Here is a 6618-nt window from a genome sequence, read left to right as displayed (position 1 = left end):
ACTAACTTGCATGATTTACCTGCATGCTGGCACAGAGCACCAAAGCTCCCTCAGTGTCCTCAGTCCATATATTCAAAGGCCAGGAGGGACAGGGATAACACATGAAGGCGACCTTAAGTGTTACTGATCCTTACCAGGAATCCCTGCATTGCTACTGTGCTTTTCATAATGAGGAGCTGCTTCCCAGCAGCCAAATACCCAGCACCAGATGTTTTGGTTTTTTATTGGAGGCCCAAATGGGGTTATTTAAGAAGGAAACAGGAAAAACTTTTTCAGTGTGAAACCCAGCTCCTCCCTAGCTGGTGTGGCTCTGCCAAGCTCTGTTGTTTTACACAATTAGACAAACACAGAAATGCAGTGCTGGCATTAGCAGGAAACTGCTGATTTAGATGCCATAAAAAGCAGGTTTCCTGGAGCTGGACATGAGCGTTTTGCAGAGCGAGTCTTAAAGGCTGTATTTAGATCTCTGTGGCATCCAAAGGCCCATGGTGTACCTGGAAACCTTCTGGTTTGGCAGTCCTGAGCTGGGGTTTGAAACAACCCAACGGGCAGACTAGAGTGGTAGTCAACCCACCCTGACCTCAGGACAGTGGGCAGGAGAGCAGGGGAAGCACAGCCCCCCATGACCTGCAGCACCCCAGCATGCACATTTGGGCATTCCTAGACCATCAACCGGACTACCTTCATGTTTTCTGTGATCTGACACATTTCAGATGCCAGGATTACCCTGCACACAGTCCATCCTCAGCCTTGTTGTGTGTACCCTGTGCCACACTGGGGCTCCAGGTGTGGAGTTTGGGGCTGCAGGGGACTGGCAGCCTCACACCACCCAGCAGGGAGATGTTCAGGCATGCCTGGAGTCTTGGCCTCCTCCCTCTGCAGCTTGTACGTGGCCCTGGCTTCCACAGCAACACAAGAGCTTGGGTCCCCTGGATCCTAACCCAGGGCTTCCCAGGGGGCTGCACCTCCCTAAACTCCACCAGGAGATGGGGTTCCTTCTTCCCCAAAACGGGAACCTCACTGAGGGTAAAAAGCTGTTGGCTGGTACATCTCTGCATCTGGAGCTGCTGTGGAAAAACTGGGAGAACATTACAGCACATGCCAACAACCAAGGGCTGGTGGAGGAAAGGGCTGGAGGATACAGGAAGGGTAATCACATGGAGATCCACAAAGGATTCAAAAGGAAGCAAGTCCCCTGAGCAGGTGGCAAAGTCTCAATGTGCTCATTAGGTCTTGGGAGCAGTGGTAAAAGACTGTACTGCTCCTATTCCTGGAAAATGCTTCAGTATCTCACACAGGTGTGGGGGCAGCAGGGGCTTCCCCTGTGCTGCTGCTGCTGCTTGGGCTACCCCATCAGCCCACGTTTACCATCCCCTGCACTCACCTCCCCAGCAAATCCACCCAGGCCCTAATGCACCTGAGGGTGAGATGCAAGAAAATACTTTAATCAACCCAAAGAGAGCATCCCCCATGCTTCCCCCAAAAGCATTTCCTCCCCCATCTACTCAGTGAAGAGCTGGAGGGCTGTGAAAGGATGGGGCGAAACCTTTTGGTTGCTGCCTGCATCAAGAGTGTCTGGAGCCCACAGGCTCCTCAACCCGCTCCTCTCCCTCAGAGGCCGGGCCATAATTCACATTTTATGAATGGAAAGCACCCTGGGTTATATTTAGCACCAACCCAGACCCAAAGGGCAGAAGGAGCACTGCTTATTGACTTCAGGGGCTTGGAACAAGCCTGCCTTGTTATGTTTACAGCGCTTTGCTGGACGGAGAAGCCAAGAAAGCACCGAGTGGCTCATTCTTGAAGCCTGATGGATTAAGCAAACAGCCGCAGTAATTCAAGCCACATGGGGAACGGGGAGAGGTGGCGGCGGCGGGCTGGGGGGCCTCGAGGGGCTCCTACCTTCCCCCACCAGCCACAGGCTGCCTTTAATCTGCTTTTCACAGCGGCTCCCACTCTGGGAACGAGGAGCTTTGAGCTCCTGGAGGAGACACTTGCCTGCCACGAGGAACATATGCTCCACGTCGCGCGGCGGAGCTGGGAGCGTGGCAGAGCTGTTTATTTGCATAATCACTGATTAACACAAATGTCTCGGACAGGCGCCAGCCAGCCAGTTGCATGTTCTCGCTCCGGAGTCAGCAGTGCCTGTCTCTGCCGGATCCTGCAGTAATCCAGCGTGTGTCCAGGAAACACGGCCCGTCCCGCCGGCTCTGGCGAGCTGGGCTGCCCGCTGAGCCCGTCTGGCAGCTCTGTTCTGTGCTCCTGAGCTGTACCTGGAGCTTTTCCCTGTCCTCCAGGCAGCCAGAAACATGGGTGGGTATAAAATCGAGCATGAAAAACATTTACCTCGCTCCAAGAGCTGGGGATTTAGGAAAAGCATCGAATGCTTTAAGGATGCACGGGATAATTCGTGTGCAAGATGCAGTGTTGCACGAACATCTCCAGGTGATGGTGAGGTTGAAGGCAATGGGGATCCCTTGCTCCCAGTATCCAGGGTGCAGCTGGGGCTGCCCGCAGCTCCACCACATCGAGCAGCCACTTCAGGTCCCAGAGGAAAGCATTACCTTTAAAAAAGTGGAGAAGAAAATAAAATCCTGGCTTTCCCGCCGTGACACAATATCCCCGAGAACACTAAGCCCGTTTTGGGTCTGTCTCCCTCCCTGCCCGGGCTGGGTGTCACTGTTTGGAGAAGCTGCCCGTTTGAAAGAAGCTGCTGCCATCTAGTGAACCCAGCCCAGCCCAGTCCAACCGCAGCCCAGTGGTCACGCTGACTGCCCATTGTGCCCGCGGCTCAGGCCAGCCCGGGAGACACACTGGCCACCTCTGGCCATCTCCGGGGGATATTTTCTGCCCAAATCAAAGAGTTTGGCTGCTTTTTAAACAGCCACTGCACTGCATTTTGCCCCAAATCACACAGCAGGTTTCCTTTGATGTGTTGGCTGAGTGCTTTTCAGAGAGGGGAGGGCAGCCGTGGGACATGTGGAGGGTGGGCAATGTCCCTTCCCTGCTCACTCACATCCAGCTGGTGACACCACTCTTGGCACTGAGGTGGCAGGTGGGCTGGCTTGCTTGTAGGGCAATTTGTAACAACACCTGCAGGAAGACCAGAAAAACTCCGGTTACACGGAGTTTTTGCAACCCCTGAGTGCAAGGGGCGGGCAAGGAGGGAGCTGGCCGGGGAGCTGTAAGGAGTGGGGCTGCTCTGTACCAGTGAGGTGTTTGCCTCGGCAAGGACAGCCCCGGGGCAGGTCCCTCTGCTGTGCTGTGGCTTGGTCACCTCCCTGACAGGAGTGTGGTCAGGGCAGCGCCCGTTCTCCCAGGTCTCTGTCCATCCCCTGTGGGGAAGCACAGAGCTGTAGGCCAGCACCACCAGGGGATTGGCCTCAGGATGAGCTGCTGCAGCCAGTGCTGGAGACACCCACTGAGAGCAGCCTGTCTCCCCTTCTCTGAGCCTTTTTCCTGGGGCTGTCCCTGCCCCACAGCCCTGGGCAGAGCCTCCAGCCAGGCCAGGGGGCCCATGGCCCACAATGTTCACTGAAAATATCTGTATCCCTGGCCCTCAGGAACAGAGGATGTGGGGATGCTGCTCTGCCCATCAGCCAGGGGAAAGGAGCAGAGAAAAACCTTTTCTTGAAAACTACCCCCAGGTGTTGATGCCCAGGGCTGATGCAGTGCACAAAAGGGACTCAGCCAACAAGACAGAAACAAGGGGCCAGTTACTGCACCATGAGCCATAAATTCCCCTCTCCCTACCAAGCCTGGTGCTGCCTACAGACCTCAGCGGGGTCCCGTTACCCTGAGCATCCCTCCAAGGGCACTCCTGCCCCCAGCACATAGGGACATAGATTTGCACAGTGCCCAGAAACCCTGTGCTGATTTTATCCTTTTTCTGACAGAGCTATAAATTACCCAGCTGGGCCTCAGGATGCAAAACTATGCTGGGGCCAAAATAAGCCAAGCTGGGCTGCTGAGGAATTACAATTACCTGCTGAAGAGGCTTCAAGCACATCGGGAACTGCTCAGGCGTGTGGCCCTGCTGGCCAGACTCTGAAAAAAACCCAAATAGCATCAAGGACAGAGTGAGCCCGAGGCACCCATGGGTGCCCATGTCACCAGCAATGCCAGGAGCGGGTGTTACTAGCCCCGGGCCGAGATGGGCGGTTCAGGGGTGGAGACTGCCACGCTTCCGAGCCCACAGCCCTGGGCACCCAGCCCTGCCCTGTGGAAAATTAGGCTTCCTTTTTGTCAGTGTTTTGGTTTGGTTTTTTTCCTAAAAACAAGATGAAAACAAGCTCATTCCTGTCAAGCTCCGGAATTCCTGCAGCTAAGGGAAGGACCAAGCCCAGGGGCCAGCAGTATCCCACCGGGCTGGAGTGCTGGGTCACTGCCCCAAGGCTGAAGCTGGGGCTTCATGGCCTGATTAGGGGTGTGGGGTCAGTGCTGGACACGGCTCGCTGTGGTCAGCCCCACGCTGCAGCACTGCCGGGGGGTTTGGGGATCCAGTGAGCGGGGGCCGGATGGAGGGCATTGGCAACCTTCTTTCGTCCTGTTCTCAAAAGAAACACATGGATAGTTTTCTCAGGATCCACTAGGGAAGGAAAATAGCTTTTCAAACAGCTTAAATAAACAGCTGGGCTTGAAAAACATGGCCCTGATTTCCACGCACTGCTGCAGTAATTAGGGTGCAGACCAGGCAGGCGGTAACAGATCAGCACTGAGAAGGAAAGGATTGGACGCAGCTCCCTCCCTGTGAGCCCAGGGAGGACTCAGCATCGGTGGAGCTGCCAACAGAGGAGCTGAGCAGCACCCCTGGGTGCTCATCCACAGCCCCAGGGCTGTGGGGCTTGGCAGGACCCTGGTGTGGCTTTGCACAGAGCCCTGTGAGGAGCAGGCAGGATGGTGCAGTACCACGCATGGAGCACACTGACACCCAGCTGCATGCAAACACCCCCGTGCCCTATTTCCTGGAAATCCAGCCTCCTGCCCTGGCTGGTTTGGGCTGTGACAGCTATGGGGTGAAGGCCCAGCTCTCCCACTGGTGCCCCTCATCTCTGCAGCAGACTTGGCCAGAGGCAGAAGAAAAGGCACTTCATCAAACCCACTCCAGCAAATGTCTGTCTAAATGAACAGCAAGAGCGGGATGGGTGCCAAGAGGCAGGGTGAGATTTGCTCTTTGCTTTCTGCCTTGGGGTGCTCACCAGGAGAGTGGCTCTGGGAGAGGAGCCTCCCCACTCCAGCTGTGGCTCCCAGGAAGCTGGGGATGCACCCAGGGTTTGTTCCATGCCCCTGCCCAGTGTCACCAGCCCCGTGGGCTGCTTTAGTGGGTGTGCATGATCACCGTTGCCGGGAGCCGACACGTGTGTGTGCCCACAGCCGCGGGCTGTGCTGGGGGAGTGGGTGGGTTTGAAGGGCTCTTTGTTCCCCCGTGTAATTATACCTGAGCAGCGGAATAGAAACGTGCTGAAAACCCCTCGCTGGACCTTTCTGACAGGAGCCGGGGCGTTTGGCTGCACAGTGGCTCCACTGTTCCCTTCCATGCGCCTGCAGCAGCCAGACCACCTCCTGCACCCCCCGCTTCCCCAAAATAACCAGCCTGTGATTAAAAAACAGGTCTTTTCCCTCCAATACTGGGCAAAATGCCCCCCAAGCCTCCCCCCTACCCAGGGCTGACAGGGCGACGCTGTGGCAGCAAGGGCAGGGCCAGCAGGTCAGCCGGTGCCTTTGGCACTGGGAACACCCCCAGCACCCCACAGAGCCGTGGGGACATCCATGGGGACACGTGTCCATCCCTGCCCATGCCAAACCCCACGGACGGAAAGAGCAAGGGGGATGGCACGGGGAGAAGGAGGGGAAAAAATAAAGGGGGAAAGGGGGGGAAAGGGGAAAAAAGAAAAGGGGAAAAAGACAAACTCCGCATCCAGCAGGATTCACCAGCGTTACTGAGATCGCAGACCGCAGTCCTACGGCAGAACGCGCTGCCGCCGAGGAATTCCCACCCGCAGCGGGGGCCGGTCGGGCAGCCTGTAACCAGCAGGGACGCCCCCTGAAAATCGCGTTCCCGGTGGGAGGCAGCGGGAAGCGGGGGCAGCGCCGGGGGGCGGCGGGGGCAGCGCCGGGGGTCCCGCCCGCGGTGCCGGGTGTCCCCAGGAGGGGGCAGCAGACACGCGGGGAGAGGGGACGGACCGCGGAGAGAGCGGCCAAAGGGGACCCGGGGGGATGTCGCGGTGTTCGGCGGAGAAATTATGGTTGTCCCATTCCTGGAAGTGTTCAAGACTACGTTGGATGGGACCCTGAGCCACCTGGTCTAGTGGAAGTTGTCCCTGCCCCTGGCAGGGGCGGTGGAGGATTACCCTTTGGGGTCCCTTTCAAAGCAAGCCATACTGATTCTATGAAACACAACCCTTCAAGAGCCACTGTGGCACAGGTGACAGGCTTGGCCTCCCCCAAAGAACCAGAGCTTTGGGCATCACCACCTGCACCGTGACTGGCACCAAGCAAGGATGGGACAGAGGATGGGGAAGGAGGAGGTGAAAGGTTTTAGCCCCAAGTGTCAAAGCATCCCTGCAGCGAAGGGTCACCTGCACCCAGTGATACCGATGCAAGGTTTTAACCTGGCAG

Source organism: Corvus cornix, chromosome 20 (assembly GCF_000738735.6).
Source record: "Corvus cornix cornix isolate S_Up_H32 chromosome 20, ASM73873v5, whole genome shotgun sequence".
Classification (NCBI taxonomy): domain Eukaryota; kingdom Metazoa; phylum Chordata; class Aves; order Passeriformes; family Corvidae; genus Corvus; species Corvus cornix.
The sequence above is the reverse complement of the archived record's forward strand: the minus strand, read 5'-3'. Positions refer to the sequence as shown.